This window comes from Pan paniscus, chromosome 13 (genome assembly GCF_029289425.2).
Source record: "Pan paniscus chromosome 13, NHGRI_mPanPan1-v2.0_pri, whole genome shotgun sequence".
NCBI classification, from domain to species: Eukaryota; Metazoa; Chordata; class Mammalia; order Primates; family Hominidae; genus Pan; species Pan paniscus.
Window position 1 is genome coordinate 137,307,250 of NC_073262.2, and position 16,800 is coordinate 137,324,049.

The 16,800-nt window shown below is 42.0% G+C and overlaps 1 long non-coding RNA gene across 1 annotated transcript in view; it reads left to right on the forward strand.

Annotated features, from left to right (window-relative positions):
* The first annotated feature begins 253 nt into the window (after positions 1–253).
* LOC130541304 (uncharacterized) overlaps positions 254–16,800 on the forward strand; it is a 44,594-nt gene continuing 28,047 nt past the window's right edge. Inside the window, exons 1-2 of the long non-coding RNA XR_008955347.2 lie at positions 254–374; positions 13,183–13,282. This is a non-coding gene — a long non-coding RNA (uncharacterized LOC130541304). The remainder of the gene's footprint in view (positions 375–13,182; positions 13,283–16,800) is intronic.

The following is a 16,800-nucleotide window of genomic DNA, read 5'->3' on the forward strand; positions in this document are numbered from 1 at the left end:
AAAGTAAGAGAAGAAAACTGTGGGAATAATGGAAAACAAGGATAGGAAAAGTAAGATGAGGTTAGTGCACCTGTATTATTCAACTAGTACTGCAAAAGTGCTGCATAATAGACAATGACAAAATCTCCGTGGCTGACAACTGCAGCATTCCCTTTGCACTCATAAGCCTGTGAGTCAGCTGGGGGCCTCTCTCACCGCAGACCCTGCTGACTCTGCTCCACGAGTCTCTCGCCCTCCTGGGACCAGAGAGGCCAGTTGGGGCATGTTCTTTTCATAGTGAAGGCAGACCACAGGCTGGCAAATGGAAATGCATGATGCTTCCTAAGGCCTAGGCTCAGACCTGGCAACTGTCAATTCCACTTTCCTCATCTTATGTAAGTAGAAACTCTAAAGCAAATCTGCACAAGGAATGGGATTCTGGGAAATGTAGTTCCCAGCCTTAGATGCCTATAGTGATGGTGGTAAAGGTGAGGGTGATGGTGTGATGGTGATGGGTAGTAGCGGTGATGATGGTGGTAACAGTGGTGGTAATGGTGATGATGGTGACAGTGGTAGTGACAGTGGTGGTTATGGTGGTGATGGTGGTGATGCTGTTGGTGGTGATGGTGGTGGTGGTGGTGGGTGATAATGGTGGTTATGGTGGTGGCGGTGGTGGGTGGTGATGGTGGTGATGGTGGTAGTGACGGTGGTGGTTTTGGTGGTGATGGTGGTAGTGGTGATTATGCTGGTGGTGAAGGTGAATGGTGGTGGTAATGGTAGTGATGTGATGGTGATGGTGATGGTGGTGGTTATGGTGGTGATGGTGGTGGTTATGGTGATGATGGTACCGGTAGCAGTGATGTGATGGTGGTGGAGGTGCAGTGGTGGTGGTAACAAGCTGAAAATAGACAATTAAGCACAGTATGAAAATGTTCAGTCCCTGAGCACCTTTCTAGACATAAGCTTGAAACAACTTCTATACTTTCTAGAATTCAATTCAAAGGGAAACATGATCACAGAGGCTGTAAGATTCACTTAGGGATGGGTCATTTATAATTCATTGGGGAGCAGGTTCTTTTTGTGTGAAGTTTTATCTTCATCAATTTCAATCATTTCTGTTTTTTATCTGATGATTCCACTGTTTTCTCTGTTTTCTTTTTCTGTCACCCTTATGTCTCATCATATCTCTCATTTTTTTCATCTTTTTATGTTTGGGAAAGGTTTTCCTGACTCCACCTTTATTTTTTAATCTCAAATAGTTGTTCTTTTCCATTTCTTTCTTTTTCAGAATATTTTGTTCTTGGTTTATGTACTAAAAATTTTACATCTCTCTATTAATTGGAATATTATTCTTAGATATTTTCTGTATCACAAATTACCATATTTTTTCTGTTTATATTTTTTTCTGTTTCTTTGTTCAGCTCTTTCTTGTTTGAGCTAGAAATCAAAAGGTATCTGAGACAAATGTCAATCAATTTAGAGGTTTATTTTGCCAAAGTTGAGGATGCACCCAGGAAAAAAAAACAGAAGTTACAGTAGGATCTGTGGCCTGTGCTTTATCTGAAGAGAGTTTCATGAACATCAATATGTAAAGGCAAAAGAGCAGACAGGAGTGAAAGGAGGAAAGAAAAAAAAAAAGGAGGGCAGGCAATGAGGCAAGCAGTTACATTCTTGTGAGGCTCTGATTAGTGCTCACTGCATCGACATTTTACATAAAAAGAGAGGAGTAGGGGGAAAAGTCAATAATGCATTCCTCTCGAGCTCAGTAAATCTACATTTTACATAAGATAAAGTTAGCATGTGAAATTACAGCTCTCTGGGAACAAAGAAAGGCAGGTTTTGTTTGTTTGTTTGTTTCTGTTATATGTATTTTGTTTTGTTTTGTGTGAATCAGTTCACAGGCTGAACTTTTTGCCTCTGGCATAGTGACTTTGGGGTCTTAAGATTTTATTTTTCTTGCACAGAGTTTAGGTCTCCTCCTCTGCTTGGTGATTTTTGGTCTTCTGTTTGGGATTGAGAAAACAGGATGGGTATGTGGTGTTGGTTCTCTCTGTGGCTGAGTCTCTATGGTATGGTAGGGTGTGTTCAATTATTTTAGAAAATAGGCTACAGTGGTTTCTCTTGGAACATCTACAGGCCACCTCTTCTATGGATCAAGGAGTATATATTCTTTGTGAACTTGTGACTTATCAGGACTTTAATAACCCCCCTGCATACCCAGTTAACATATTCTAGGAAGTCGCTTCACCACACGTTTCATTAGCCAACACATTTCCCTCTAACTAGCAGTGTCTGCATTTTCCATTAAATAATCCATGACTTCTCAGACTATTTGCCTTTGCCAACTTCATCACATATTCAAACTCCTTCTCTAATAATAGGGCTATATGAACTAAAAATCAACACAGCTTTACAGCATTTTTAATATTTGGAAAAGTCATTTCCCCTCATAATACTTTCTTTCAAAACATTTAAAATTTATTCTCAACACTTTTTTCTTCCACATGAACTTTGGATTTATTTTAACAAGTTTTCCCAAAAATAGTATAGAGACTTTGTTTGGAATTATTTTAATTATGTAAGTTGGGAAATTTAATCATACAAAATAGTCTTATCATCCAAGACATGTTATGTAAATATTGGTATTACTTATTTTTTGGTGTGTAATAATAGTATCTATAATTATTTGTATGTTTTCCAAGTGGTTATAGACATTATAAAGACCTGATTTTTTATATATTACTTTCAGAATCAGCCACTGAATTCTATCCACAATCCATATGTTATTTTGATTGACAGTCTGGGGTGTTCATATACAATCATACTGGCTGCAAATAGTAATACTTCTATCTTCTTCGTATCAAATGTATATTACTTGTTTTTGTCTTCTGTCCAGAGCCTCCAAAGTAACATTGTAATGTGTTGATAGGAATGAGAAACGAAGACCTTCACTAAGTTTATTTTTCTACAGTTTCTCTATTCCTTGACTACACTGGGCAGAGGTATTTATTGTCTTTGCAAATAAATCATTTTTTGTTTCACTTATCAATCCCATCATCTTAAAAGTCATTAATTTCTGATTTCATCTATATTATGTTCTTTCTAATTCCCTACGTTGAATGATAACATATATTTATTTTCTTCTTCATTTGGAAATGAAAGAATTTAGGGTTAATAATTGGCCTCTCCAGATATCTTGGAAAGCCTTAGTTACATAGTGTCTTCCTTTTTAATAATTTTCTAAATATACTGAAATAATACTTGATATCCTATCAGTTATCTGAGAGGGCTTTTATTTTATTTGTTATATCTTAACTAATTGGGTTATTCTTTCTAAATGTTTATTATAAATCTTGAATTTTAGAAAATTATGTTCACGAATAGCAAGTTTTGCTTTGAGGATTTTATAGAGGCAAATATATGCAACTTTTGTAAATGTTTCATGGACATTCAAAAATTAGTAGTCCTATTAGTACGAGCTTTATCTTTATCTTTTCTAAGTCTCACATTATCATTGTGATAGGCTGAACAGTGGCCCCTCAAGATATACAGGTCCTAATCCCTCAAACCTTTGGATATTACTTTATAGGACAAGACTTCGCAGATGTGATTAACAGTCTTGAGATGGGAAGATTATCCTGAATCAACTTAAAGGAAAAAAAAACTGAGGCAAAATTAATAAAAGTAGAGAGTTTATTTGGGCCAAATTTGAGGACTGCAACCCAGGAGCATAGATCCAAATTGCCCTGAATCTACATTCTAATTAACAGCAGTTACAAGTGGGATTTTAAAGAAAAGAAGGAGAGGCAGTTCCTAAGCTGTTTACCAAGAATTTACATTAAAATAACATAGTCTATTGAATGGCTATACATTGTCTTTTGTATCACTAATTCCAGGAACAGGATATATGGGTGAGACAGCTGGTCTGAAATGCTTTTAAACAATTGCCCCCAGCATAGGTGTGGAAGGGCGGGGTGAGACTGAAGCCCTGTGCTCAAGTCTCTCTGAGCCTGGTAAGTTCTGCCCACATCGTTCAGACTGCTCTCAGCTATTTTTCTTTTCTCACCTGGATTATCCAGGTATGCCCTAAATGCAGATCACAAGTATTCTTACAAGAGGGAGGCAGAGAGAGATTTGATAGAGAAGAAGGCCTTGTGACCACTGAAGCTGGATGCTATGCTGCTGGCTTTGAAGGTGGAGGGAGGGGCCAGGAGCCAGGGAATGTAAGGAATGCAGCTCCAAGCTAGAAAAGGCAAGAAAGGGCAGGACAACAGGTCCTCCCCAGAGCCTCTGGAGACGGTGAGGCCCTACTGACATCTCCATTTCAGCCCAGTGAAACTGATTATAGCCTTCTGACCTGCACAACTGTGAGACAGTCAATATGTGTTGTTTTAAACCATCACATTTGTGGCAATTTGTTATGGCAGCCACACGCAACTAATTCTCTTTTCATTGTTTCCTGATCTACCATAGAGTAGTGGTACTGATAAACTCTCCCTAATAGTTGTATTTTGATCATTTCTTCCTGACTTTTAAAATGTGAATATACAGTGCCAGTACTGTGTTTCTCAGCATATGAAGGCTAAGGACCATTTTTACTGCTAATACCTTTCGTAACACAACATGACTTTTATTGCCACTTTAAGGCTCCTTGAGTTGATGCCTACATTTTCTTCATATTGAAATAATCGTTTCCTCTGTCATGTGAACTTTTCTGTCTATCTTTCCCCAGTCTTTTATTTTAAATTGTAAAAGATCTCTCCTTAATATTTATTTCTTGTATCATATCCTATTTTTGCTTCCTATTATAAGACTTTGCTTTGATATAGCGGAATTTAAACTGCCAACATTTATCATCATAACGAAAATGCTTGACCCTTATGCCTCTCATCTTCCTTTGTTAGGCTTTCCATTGTATACTTTACTGTAGCTTTCTTTTATATTCATGTTATTTGTACAATGGTATTTTTAAAAATTATACCAATGAATACTTTTAATTTTTAAAATATCTATTTAAATGTGTTCTCTAATTATCTAAGTCCAGAATAAAGCAATTATTTTGGCTCCTTTTTACATAAGACTTAAAATTTATTACACTCCATCTCTTCCTATGCACTTGATTATTTCCTAGTCTTTGTTAATTTACTTTCACATTACAGACCTAGATTGACGTATATTATCATTGCTATTTTTAATAAAGTAAAAATTATTTGAGATTTTTTTTCTCTTTTTAGGCCATTTTAATGTAACTCATTTATTCATCCAATAAATATTTATTGAGGACCTATACTATGAGCCAGATGCTGAGCTAAGAAGTGGCAGAGCCTCAGTGATCAAGACCACACAGCCTCTGCCTAGGCCTCATGGGCTGTGGTGCTGTGTGGTCTCTGTGTTCGATCCATTTCAGTTCTCACCTACCCTGTGTTCAGGCCACCCTGAACTGGGCTTGGTTCTTTAGAATCACCGTACCTACCATGTTACCAAGCCACCATGCCCTAAAGCCACCATGCCACTATGCCCCTATACCACCATGCTACCCCATTACCACACCACCATGTCACCACGCCACCATGCCACCCATGCCATCATGTCACCATGCTACCACACCATCATGCCATCATTCCACCATGTCACTATGCCACACATCAACTCACCACCATGCCACCATACCACCATGACATCATGCCACCATGTTGCAATGTCCCCATGTCACCACCTCACCACACCACCATGCCACCACATCATCATGCCACCATGTTACCATGCCACCACATCATCATGCCATATCACCATGTCACACCCCATCATGCCACCATATCACATCATTATGCCACCATGCCACGATACCACCATGTCACCATGTCACAACATCACCACGCCGCCATATCACCACATCATGCCACAATGCCATCATGTCACATCACCATATCACCATGCCACATCACCATGCCACCATCTCACCATGATATGGTGAGGTGTTACTTACTGTACCACTGTGTCATGATGCACCTTGTCATACTCAACTATGTTATCAAGTTACCACACCACCATCTCACCCTATCACCATCCCACCATGCACCATGCCACTATGTTACCTGTCTCCTGGTAAGTGTTTGCCTGTTTATTTCCCTCTTGTCCCTTGGACTGTGGGCTTCACAAGGGCATGGACCTTTCTGGTTTTGTTCAAAATTTTGCTTACTAGCACAATGCCTTGGCACCTTGCAACCATTCAATAAATGTTTATTAACTAAAGGGGTGACTAAGTAAGGTGCTCTTTTTTGGTAATTAATTCTTTATATTGACTGCTTTTATGTTGGCTAGAATATCTCTTAACTAATTATAAAAGAGAATGTGAATGGTCATTTTCTAATCCCCAATGTAACCAAGGATGACCCTGTGTTGTAAAAGTGTGGCTGGGTATGATAGTCTTTGTACCTAACTTTGACTCAATTTTTACCTCTTAGAAGTGTGTGAATTTGGGGGCATCATCCCCTGGCTTTTGCAGAAGAAATGTCTGATGTCAGATTAATTTTTGTTTGTTTTTAAATAATCTGCCCTCTTTTCTCTTTTGTCTAAATATATGTGAATTTTTATCTTTTTCCTTTAAAAAATCCCATGTAGTGTGTTGGTCTTGCCTAGTATATGGTGAGTGTTCTTCCCCCTGTGGATTAAATGTTTGTTCTATCCAGAGAAGTTTTCATGAATTACAACCTCCCTTGAACTACCCTGTCCACGTGCAGGTGGCCAAGTGACCTTCCCCCACCCACCACCATGTCGAGAACTAGAGCTCAAAGATATAGAGGAGGAATAAAGGTAGATGAAAGTAGGAACACCGCTGATAGCTTCAGAGATAGTCCTTGTGCAGTGAGAGGGTGTCCGCTCTGTTTTCTGATTAATGTGGACTCAAACAAGGATCACCCAGGGGGTCAAAGTCTTTTCCTACCTTCTCTGGGACCTGCTATGCTGATCTCATGCAGCGGACTTGGGGGAATTCCCTGTGTTCCTCAATTAAACCCAAGCTCTGCTAAAATATACAAATAGTCATCCTAAACTCTAGGTCCAACATTGGCCTAGAAACTCTAGGTCCTAATTTTCCAAGCTGTTAGATGTTTTTATTTTCCGGATTTTTTTTTTTTTTTTTTTTTTTTTGAGACGGAGTTTCGCTCTTGTCGCCCAGGCTGGAGTGCAACGGCATGATTTCAGCTCCTGCTCACTACAGCCTCTGCCTCCTGTGTTCAAGCGATTCTCCTGCCTCAGCCTCCCAAGTAGCTGGGATTACAGGTGGCCACCACCATCCCCAGCTAATTTTTGTATTTTTCGGAAGAGATGGGTTTCACCATATTGGTCAGGCTGGTCTCGAATTCCTGACCTCAGGTGATCCTCCCACCTCAGCCTCTTAAAGTGCTGGGAATACAGGCATGAGCCACCATGCCCGGCCTGTTTTTGGGATATTTTAATGGAAAGTGATGGAGTATGAATCCGGCCTGCTCAGGTCAGCCATGAAATCTGCGTCCTGATAAGGAGCCTGGAGAGGCTTCCTCAAATCCCCAGGCCATGGCATTGCCAGCGCAACACTTGCATCTCCTGACTTAGCCCAGCACTGCCAAGCAGACCTCACGGGTGTCCTTCTGCCACCTTCGTGCTTCCTCCATCCTGGTCTCCCTGTCTGTTTACATCGGTGTTTCTCTTGGCCCAGGGCAGGGTCTCTTTATCTCACGGCCTCGTGGTCCAGTTAGTTAGGAGAGAGTTTTGAGCAGGTGCAATTAGTGTGGAGTCTCTGGGGCCTGCACTCACACACGCGGGATCCTGACAAGCCCTGAGTCCTGGAACAGCCGCACCCTGCAGTAGCACCCACGGAGCAGCCTTTAGGCCCTGATGCTCCTTTCAAACAATCAGAAGCTTCTGTGGGCCAGAGCTGTCCATAGGGCCTTTGAGAGCCTGGGGAGGTAGAAGGGAGAGTGAGGCATCCATAGCAGTGTCTGCAGGGAAAGGGGGGTTTACCTGTCCCCTGGCACAGTTAGATGTGTAGCTCACACTTTGACTATAGGATGCTCTTTTGTGTCCACACTTCACAAAGTACAGGGCAACTCTGTGTTGTTGCCCAGAAGAAAATGAACCACCCCCCCCACTTCCACTATATGAATTCTCTGCATCGCTGCCTCTAGGCAGCAGGACAGCCAGCAGTAAGCTGCAGACATCCCACCATGCTGCAGCTTGCTGTCTGCAGCAGGAAGCCCCACATACAGCCTGACAGTCAGGCCAAGCCATTTGGCCATTCACCAGTGCTGCAAGCTCAGGCAGGTTGCTTAACCTGTCTCAGTTCCTGCTTCTGAGAAGTAAAGCTAATGGGGTCTATGTCATGAGATTACTGGAAGATTAAGTAAAATAACAAGCATCAGGCAGCTGAAACAGAAAGTGTGCCTGAGAGGTGGATGGATGGCTCCCTAGCCCCTCTCTTTGTCTTCTGGGCTGAGCCCCTCCTGATCCCCACAGGGCAAAGGCTGGCTGATTTTCAGTAGTTTAAGCTGGTGTGCAGCAGCTAAACTCCACATTTCTAGACCGTTTGAACAGGAAACCTGAGATGAGGGAGCGTTTGAATTGGCTCATGCAAAAAACAATATTTGCTGGAGGTTAGCTGCTGCATTATGAATTTTTAACCTCCCATAAATCAAACTGTAAAAATGGACAAAGCCTGAGTTTCCTGTGCCAGGACCAAAATAGACACCGCCTGCATCTCTTAGACAATTCTGATTATGTTTCCACAACCAAATCATGCTGAGATGAATAGCTGGAATATTTATATTTAGGTCCTTACATATAATGTACAATAAATGAAAACAGTCTATCTTCTTGGCACTGAAATTGTGCCACCATATCCATTTACAAAGACGATAACTCAAAGACCAGGCTGTGCAAAGACCACCATGTGCCTGGGGCGGGATTTTGCTTCTCTGCTCCCATTGCTTTTCCCTACAACTGTCGTCACCAGATACCCAATACTAAATGATTAATAGAAAATCCCCAGCGGGATCAGTCCACAGCAAGGTTTAAAGTGAATCCTTTTGTGAATGCTTTATACTGACAAATACAAATGCTTTAAAAGATCCAGGAGATGGAATCTTGTAACTGCAGAGGACGGTATTTTAACTAAAGAAAGCTTTTATTAATTTGACAAACATATCTTTCTCTGGCAACTCCTATGAGCTACAAACATAGACGAATATCATAACAACTAAGAGATTTTTATTCTTTCAATTTAGTGGTAAAGGGAGATATTAAAGCACCTGATTTACTATGAGGCAGAAAGAAACATGAGCTCGAGTGTTACAAGCAAATGTTACAGACTTCTAGAAGGAAAGACCGCACCAAAAAAGTGAAGTTGGAGCTGAGCTTTAAAGGATGATAAAGGTTTTAGTATGGAAAATAGAGCTCCAGAGGCCAAGAGAAATGTGGTTACACTGAGGTGAAACTGGCAATAGGGTGTGGAGTGAAAGTATGTGATGCAAAAAATAAACTGAAAGCAAGTATGGGCCAGGCACGGTGGCTCACGCCTGTAATCCCAGCACGTTGGGAGACCCACGTGGGAGGATCACTTGAGGCCAGGAGTTTGAGACCAGCCTGGCCCACATGGCAAAGCCCTGTCTCTACTAAAAACACAAAAATTAGCCAGGAAAGGTGGCACACACCTGTAGTCCCAGGTACTTGGGAGGTTGAGGCAGGAGGATCGCTTGAACCCAGGAGGCAGAGGTTGCAATCAGCCTAGATCATACCACTGCACTCCAGCCTGGGTGACAGAGCAAGACTCGGTCTCCAAAAAAAATAAAGCAAAGTATGAAGCAATTTGGAATAAGGAAGATAGAGCCTTATAGGAGACTGGAGGTTTTTAAAGGCTTCTAACAAAAGGGCTGATATGATATCAGCAGTGTGAATGAATCCATTCATTCACTTAACAAATATTTACCGAGCTCCTCAGTGAAGGATGGAGTGGTAGGTAACAAAACCAATAGGCTCCTGCCCCCATGGACCCACAGTTTCATGGGGTGACAAGCATTAACAAATAAACCTGTAAGTAAATGTATTAGGTTGACACAAAAGTAATTGTAGTTTCTGCATTACTTTTAATGCAATTACTTTTCTGTCAACCTAATATAATTACAGGCAGAAGAGAGAACTAGGTAAGAAGGGTGCTTAGGGTGATGTCCAAGGATAGCAGGGAGCCCTGACTAATACTGGGGGTTGGAGAGAGGAGAGAAGGCATTGCTGAGGACCTGGCATCCACACTGGGTCCTGGGGGGTCAATGGAGTTGGAAAGCAGGGCTATGCTGGGGCCAGGGCTGCAGCAGAGATTGGAAGCATTCCAAGTGCAGGACTAGGAACAAAGGCCTTTTGGCAAACGAAGAGATAGGCATTTTCAAGAAAATAAAAGAGAAGAGAGTGGCATAAGATAACTCCAGGGGGATGGGACATCTGCAGGGCCTGGCAAGGCACATTCAGGATTTTATTTTTATTTATTTATTTATTTATTTATTTATTTATTTATTTGAGACAGAGTCTCACTCTGTCACCCAGGGTGGAGTGCAGTGGTGAGATCTTGACTCACTGCAACCTCCACCTCCCAGGTTCAAGTGATTCTCCTGCCTCAGCCTCCCGAATAGCTGGGACTACAGGCATGTGCCACCACACCCAGCTAATTTTTTGTATTTTTAGTACAGATGGGGTTTCACCGTGTTAACCAGGATGGTCTCGATCTCCTGAACTTGTGATCTGCCCACCTCGGCCTCCCAAAGTGCTAGGATTACAGACATAAGCCACCATGCCCAGCCCAATTTTTGTATTTTTAGTAGAGATGGGGTTTCACCATCTTGGCCAGGCTGGTCTTGAACTCCTGACCTTATGATCCACACACCTTGGCCTCATAAAAGCGCTGGGATTACAGGCATGAGCCACTGCACCCGGCCACATTCAGGATTTTAATCAGGAAGTGCAAGGGGAAGCCACTGTCTGGAGTGATAAGATCTGGTTGGTTGAATAACGTCCCTCTGGCTGCTGTATGGAAGGTGGATCTCAGAGGAGTGAGTCTGAAAGACATTGTGGTGATCCTGAGGACTATCAACTGATTTTTTTTTATCTTGTCCGAATTTCTATCTCAAGGGTCTGGGGAGTCATGTTCTACAAATCATAAATTCTCATCAGATGGGTTTAATTTAACCCTATATAGGATGACTTACTTTCCAACCTGACTCTGGCATAACATTATGAGACAAGGAAGAAAATCAAAATATTTTACCCCAAAACATGTTTCTTTGCCATATCTTGAAATGGCCCTGCAAAGCTGTCCTTTGTGGGGGAAGATTTGCATCTATAAAGAATCTCTATTAACCTAGCTAGTTCTTTTTCTTCAAGACCCTCCCAATCCTAAAGAGATTAACTAAAAGTCTAGCACCTTCTAAAGATCTGAATAGGAAACATTTGTCATCTGTTATCTCTAAAGGGCAGCCACCGTAAGACTTCAAAAGAAACTTGGTCTTCACAATCTTTTATCTTAACCCGAACATTTCCTTTCTGTGATCCCAGGTCTTTAGATAAACTCAACCAATTGTCAACCAGAAAATGTTTAAATTCACCTATAGTCTGGAAGCCCCTGCTTTGAGTTGTTCTGCCTCTCTGGATCAAACCAATGTATTTCTTTAATGTATTTGATTGATGTCTCATGCCTCCCTAAAATGTATAAAACCAAGCTGTGCCCTGACCACCTTGGGCACATGTTCTCAGGACCTCCTGAGGGCTGTGTCAGGGACCATGGTCACTCATATTTGGCTCAGAATAAATCTCTTCAAATATTTTACAGAGTTTGACTCTTTTCATTGACAATGTGAAGGAGATATGCGGCAGTTTGCACAGAGCAGTCCTAGTGAACCAGGAGGCAAGAGGGCAATTTAAGACCTCCTTCAAAGTTACAGCAGACAGATCTTGCTGATGGGTTGGGGGTTGGGAGCAGTAGAGGAGGGAAAAGTCAAGGAGACTCCATGTTCTGACTTGAGCCACTGAGCAGAAGGTCGTAGTTTCCCGGAGATGGAAAAGCCTAAAGTAATGTTAATGCGTAGGCTGCAGGTGAGAGGTCAAGAAATCAGCTTGAGATTTGGAAACACTGAATGCCTATGAGACATCCAATGCAGAGATCAAGTGGGCCATTCACAATATGAGTCAGAAGCTCAGAAAAATGAAAACAACCACAGATCATCTGGGAGGAGGGCAGAGTAGAGGCAACAGCTAGAAAGGGCAGTTTCCATCTTGGCTTCCTGTGCCTGGGATCTGCCCCAGCTGACCTTTCCAGGAAGTCTCTGGTGGTCACCTGCCGACCTTATCACAAAGCTCTCCAAAACACATCAACCTTAATTTCAGGTTCAGGTTCACCCAAGAAGAAAAACAGTAGGCTTTTGTCTTATATCCTTTTGCAATCACTTACCCTTCTCCAAATCTGGGCCCCAAGCAATCATGAGTTTACTTTCTGTTGCGATAGCTTAGCTTTGCCTGTTCTCCTCCTCGGTTCTTTGAATGTGCCTATAATAATCTCCAACAGGTTTCTTTGATATTATGACAAGTTCTAGACACATCCTGCATTTTCCTTGACTGCAGAATCTATATTATCTCTTCTCAAGAGCCCTGGTTCCTTTTTGTGGGAAATGATATGTAGAGACCACAATCTGGGTTCAAAGGGTGCTAATTAATAGTGATTCATTGTTACTAGGCCTTTTATAAAGCTAGGAAATTTCTGACTGGGCGTGTTGGCTCACACCTGTAATCCCAGCACTTTGGGAGGCTGAGACAGGCAGATTACCCAAGGTCAGGAGTTTGAGACCAGACTTGCCAACGTGGTGAAATCCCGTCTCTACTAAAAATACAAAAATTAGCTGGACGTGTTGGTGCATGCCTGTAATCCCAGCTACTTGGGAGGCTGAGGCAGGATAATCGCTTGAACCTGGGAGGCAGAGGTTGCAGTGAGCTGAGATCACACTACTGCCCTTCAGCCTGGGCAACAGAGCGAGACTCTGTCTCATAAGGAAAAAAAAAGGCTAGGGAATTTCTAAAAATTAAGATAAAACACTTCCTAATTCATACTGCTAGCTTCCGATCCAGATTCTGGATATAGGCTTTTTACTAAAATTGATTAATCTTACTTCTATTCTTTTTTCTCCCATACAGAAAATTCTGGTTCTCAATGACACCAGCATCATTACTGATTTGCTTTCTACTCACACACAAATAGCCTCCAAATAAGAATGCCAACACTATCACCAAAAAGGTAATTGCTGAAAACTGTTTAAGATCTTTAGCAGGTTTTTGGTGGGAAGGGCTTGGGGGTTTGGGAGGTTGGTTTGGCTTTTTTTTGTTTGTTTGTTTGGTTGTTTTTTTTTTTTTTTTTTTTGGTCCTGACATTATATCCCACTTGGAATGTATACTGTAATTACCATATTTGGAAATCACTTGAAATAGTTTCTCTTTGTGTGGTATGACATCAAATGCACACATCATGAAATTTGTTCTCTTTTGCCTTCTATTTTTATGAATGGTTTTAATGGTGGTTTTGTTTTGCAACTATGTAAAAATATTTACATGTCCCAAGTCAAATTCCAAAACAAGACATATTCAAAGAATTTTAGCTTCTCTACCTGCTATCCCTTTCCTCTAGTCAAATTCCAAAATGAGACGTATTCAAAGAATTTAGCTTCTCTACCTGCTATCCCTTTCCTCTGAGATAGCGTTTTTTTAAGATTTATACCAGCACTGTTTTTACACATGCACACACACATACACACATACACATATTCCTTGTATTAGCTCATTTTCCTACTGCTATAAAGAAATACCAAAGACTGGGTCATTTATAAAGGAAAACAGGTTTAACAGACTTAGTTCCACATGGCTGGGGAAGCCTCACAATCATGGCAGAAGGTGAAGGAGAAGCAAAGACACGTGTTACATGATGGCTGTCAAGAGAGAAGTGCAGCATGAAATGGGGGAAAGCCCCTTATAAAACCATCAGATCTTGTGAGAACCCACTCACTACCACAAGAACAGTTTGGAGGTAACAACTTCCATGATTCAATTACCTCCCACCAGGTCCCTTTCACAACAAGATGAGATTTGAGTGGAAACACAGCCAAACAATATCATTCTGCCCCTGGCCCCTCCCAGATCTTATGTTCTTACAATTCAAAACATAATCATGCCCTTCCAATAGTCCTCCAAAGTCTTAACTCACTCCAGCATTAACTCAAAAGTCCAAGTCGAAAGTCTCATCTGAGACAAAGCAAGTCCCTTCAACCTATGAACCTGTAAAATCAAAAGCAATTTAGTTACTTCCTAGATACAATGGGGGTACAGGCATTGGGTAAATACACCCATTCCAAATGGGAAAAATTGGCCAAAACAAAGAGTCTGCAAGCCCCATGCAAGTCCAAAATCCAATAGTGCAGTCATTAAACCTTACAGTTCCAAAATGATCTCCTTTGACTCCATGTCTCACATCCAGGGCACACTGATGCAAGAGGTGGGCTCCCACAGCCTTTGGCAGCTCTGCCCCTGTGTCTTTACAGGGTACAGCCCCTCTCCTGGCTGCTTTCACTGGCAAGCATTGAATGTCTGTGGCTTTTCCAGGTGCATGGTGCAATCTGTCAGTGGATCTACCATTCTAGGGTGTGGAGGACAGTGGCCCTCTTCTCACAGCTCCACTAGGCAGTAGCCCAGTGGGAACTCTTTGTGGGGGCTCCAACCCCACATTTCCCTTCTGCACTGCCCCAGCAGAGGTTCTCCATGAGGGCCTTGCCTTTGCAGGAAACTTCTGCCTGGACAGCTAGGTGTTTCCAAACACCCTCTGAAATCTAAGTCGAGGTTCCCAAACCTCTGTTCTTGACCTCTGTGACCCTAAAGACTCAACACCACATAGAAGCTGCCAAGATTTGGGGCTTGTACCCTCTGAAGCCACAGCTGGAGTGGCTAGGATGCAGGACATCAAGTCCTGAGGCTTCACACAGCCGGGAGGCCCTGGACACAGCCCAGGAAACCATTTTTTCCTCCTAGACCTCCAGGCCTGTGATGGAAGGGGCTGCTGCAAAGGTATCTGACATGCCCTGGAGACATTTTCCCCATTGTCTTGGTGATTAGCATTTGGCTCCTCACTACTTATGCAAACTTCTGCTGCCAGCTTGAATTTCTCCCCAGAAAATGAGTTTTTCTCTCCTAGTGCATCATCAGGCTGCAAAATTTTCAAACTCTTATGCTCTGCTTCCTCTTGAATGCTTTGCTGCTTAGAAATTTCTTCCACCAGATACCCTAAATTATCTCCCTTAAGTTCAAAGTTCCACAGATCTCTAGGGCAGGGCAAAATGCCATCAGTCTCCTTGCATAGCAACAGTGACCTTTGCTCTAGTTCCCAACAAGTTCCTCATCTCCATCTGAGATCACTTCAGCCTGGGTTTTATTGTCCATATCACTATCAGCATTTTGGTCAAAGCCATTCAACAAGTCTCTAGGAAATTCCAAACTTTCCCACATCTTCCTGTCTTCTTCTGAACCCTCAAAACTGTTGCAACCTCTGCTTGTTACCCAGTTCCAAAGTCGCTTCCACATTTTCAGAAATCTTAATAGCAGTACTTCACTCTACCAGTACCAATTTACTGCATTAGTCCATTTTCATACTGCTATGAAGAAATACCCAAGACTGGATAATTTATAATGTGTAAAGGAAAAGAGGTTTAATGGACTCACAGTTCCACATGGCTAGGGAGGCATCACAATCATGGCAGAAGGCAAAGGAGGAGTAAAGCCACATCTTACCTGGAGGCAGGCAAGAGAGAAGTGCAGCATGAAGCAGAGGAAAAGCCCCTTATAAAACCATCAGATCCTGTAATAACTCACTATCACAAGAACGGTATGGTGGTAACTGCCCCCATGATTCAATTAACTCCTACTAGGTCCCTCCTATGACACATGGAGATGATGGGAACTACAGTTCATGATGAGATTTTGGTGGGGACACAGCCAAGCCATATCATTCCTATTACCTTTCTGAGATATATGGAAGCATATTGTATGTAAACATATTGTTCTCTTTGTTCTCATTGCCTAATATGAATGCACTGTGGCCTCTGATCATCTTCCTTCCTTTTACACCCTAATGCTCCATTACATGGAAGCACCACTGTTATTCAACCAGTCATCCATCCATGAAAATTTGTCATTTGTAATCTTCCATTATTATAAATAGGGTTGCAATAAATAGTCTTGATCATTTGTCTTTTTGTATTTCTGCTAGCACCACTCATTTTTAGGGCACTTACTACATTCCAGGCCTTAATAATATACTAGCAGGAAGACATAAATCCCTGCTGCTATGATCGAAATGTTTGTCTACCCCCACTCCTAAATGTATATGATAAAATGATGGTATTAGAAAGTGGGGCCTTTGGGAGGTGAGGAGGTCATAAAGGTGGATCCCTCATGACTGGAATTAGCATCCTTATAAAAGAGACCCCAGGGAGCCACCTCACCCTGTCTGCCATATGAGAACACAGCCAAAAGCCATCATCTGTGAACCAGGAAGCAGGTTCTCACCAGATACAGAATCTGCCAGAACCTCCATCCTCCAGAACCGTGAGGACTAATTTTCTGTTGTTTATAAACACCTAGACTGTGGTATTTTGTCATAGCAGCCCAGATGGACTAAGACACCTGCCCTTAAGAAGTCATCATTCTGTTGGTGTTGGGGGAAGAAGGACATTACAGAGAATCTGTTGGAATGTGGTAGGGGCTCTGAGGAAA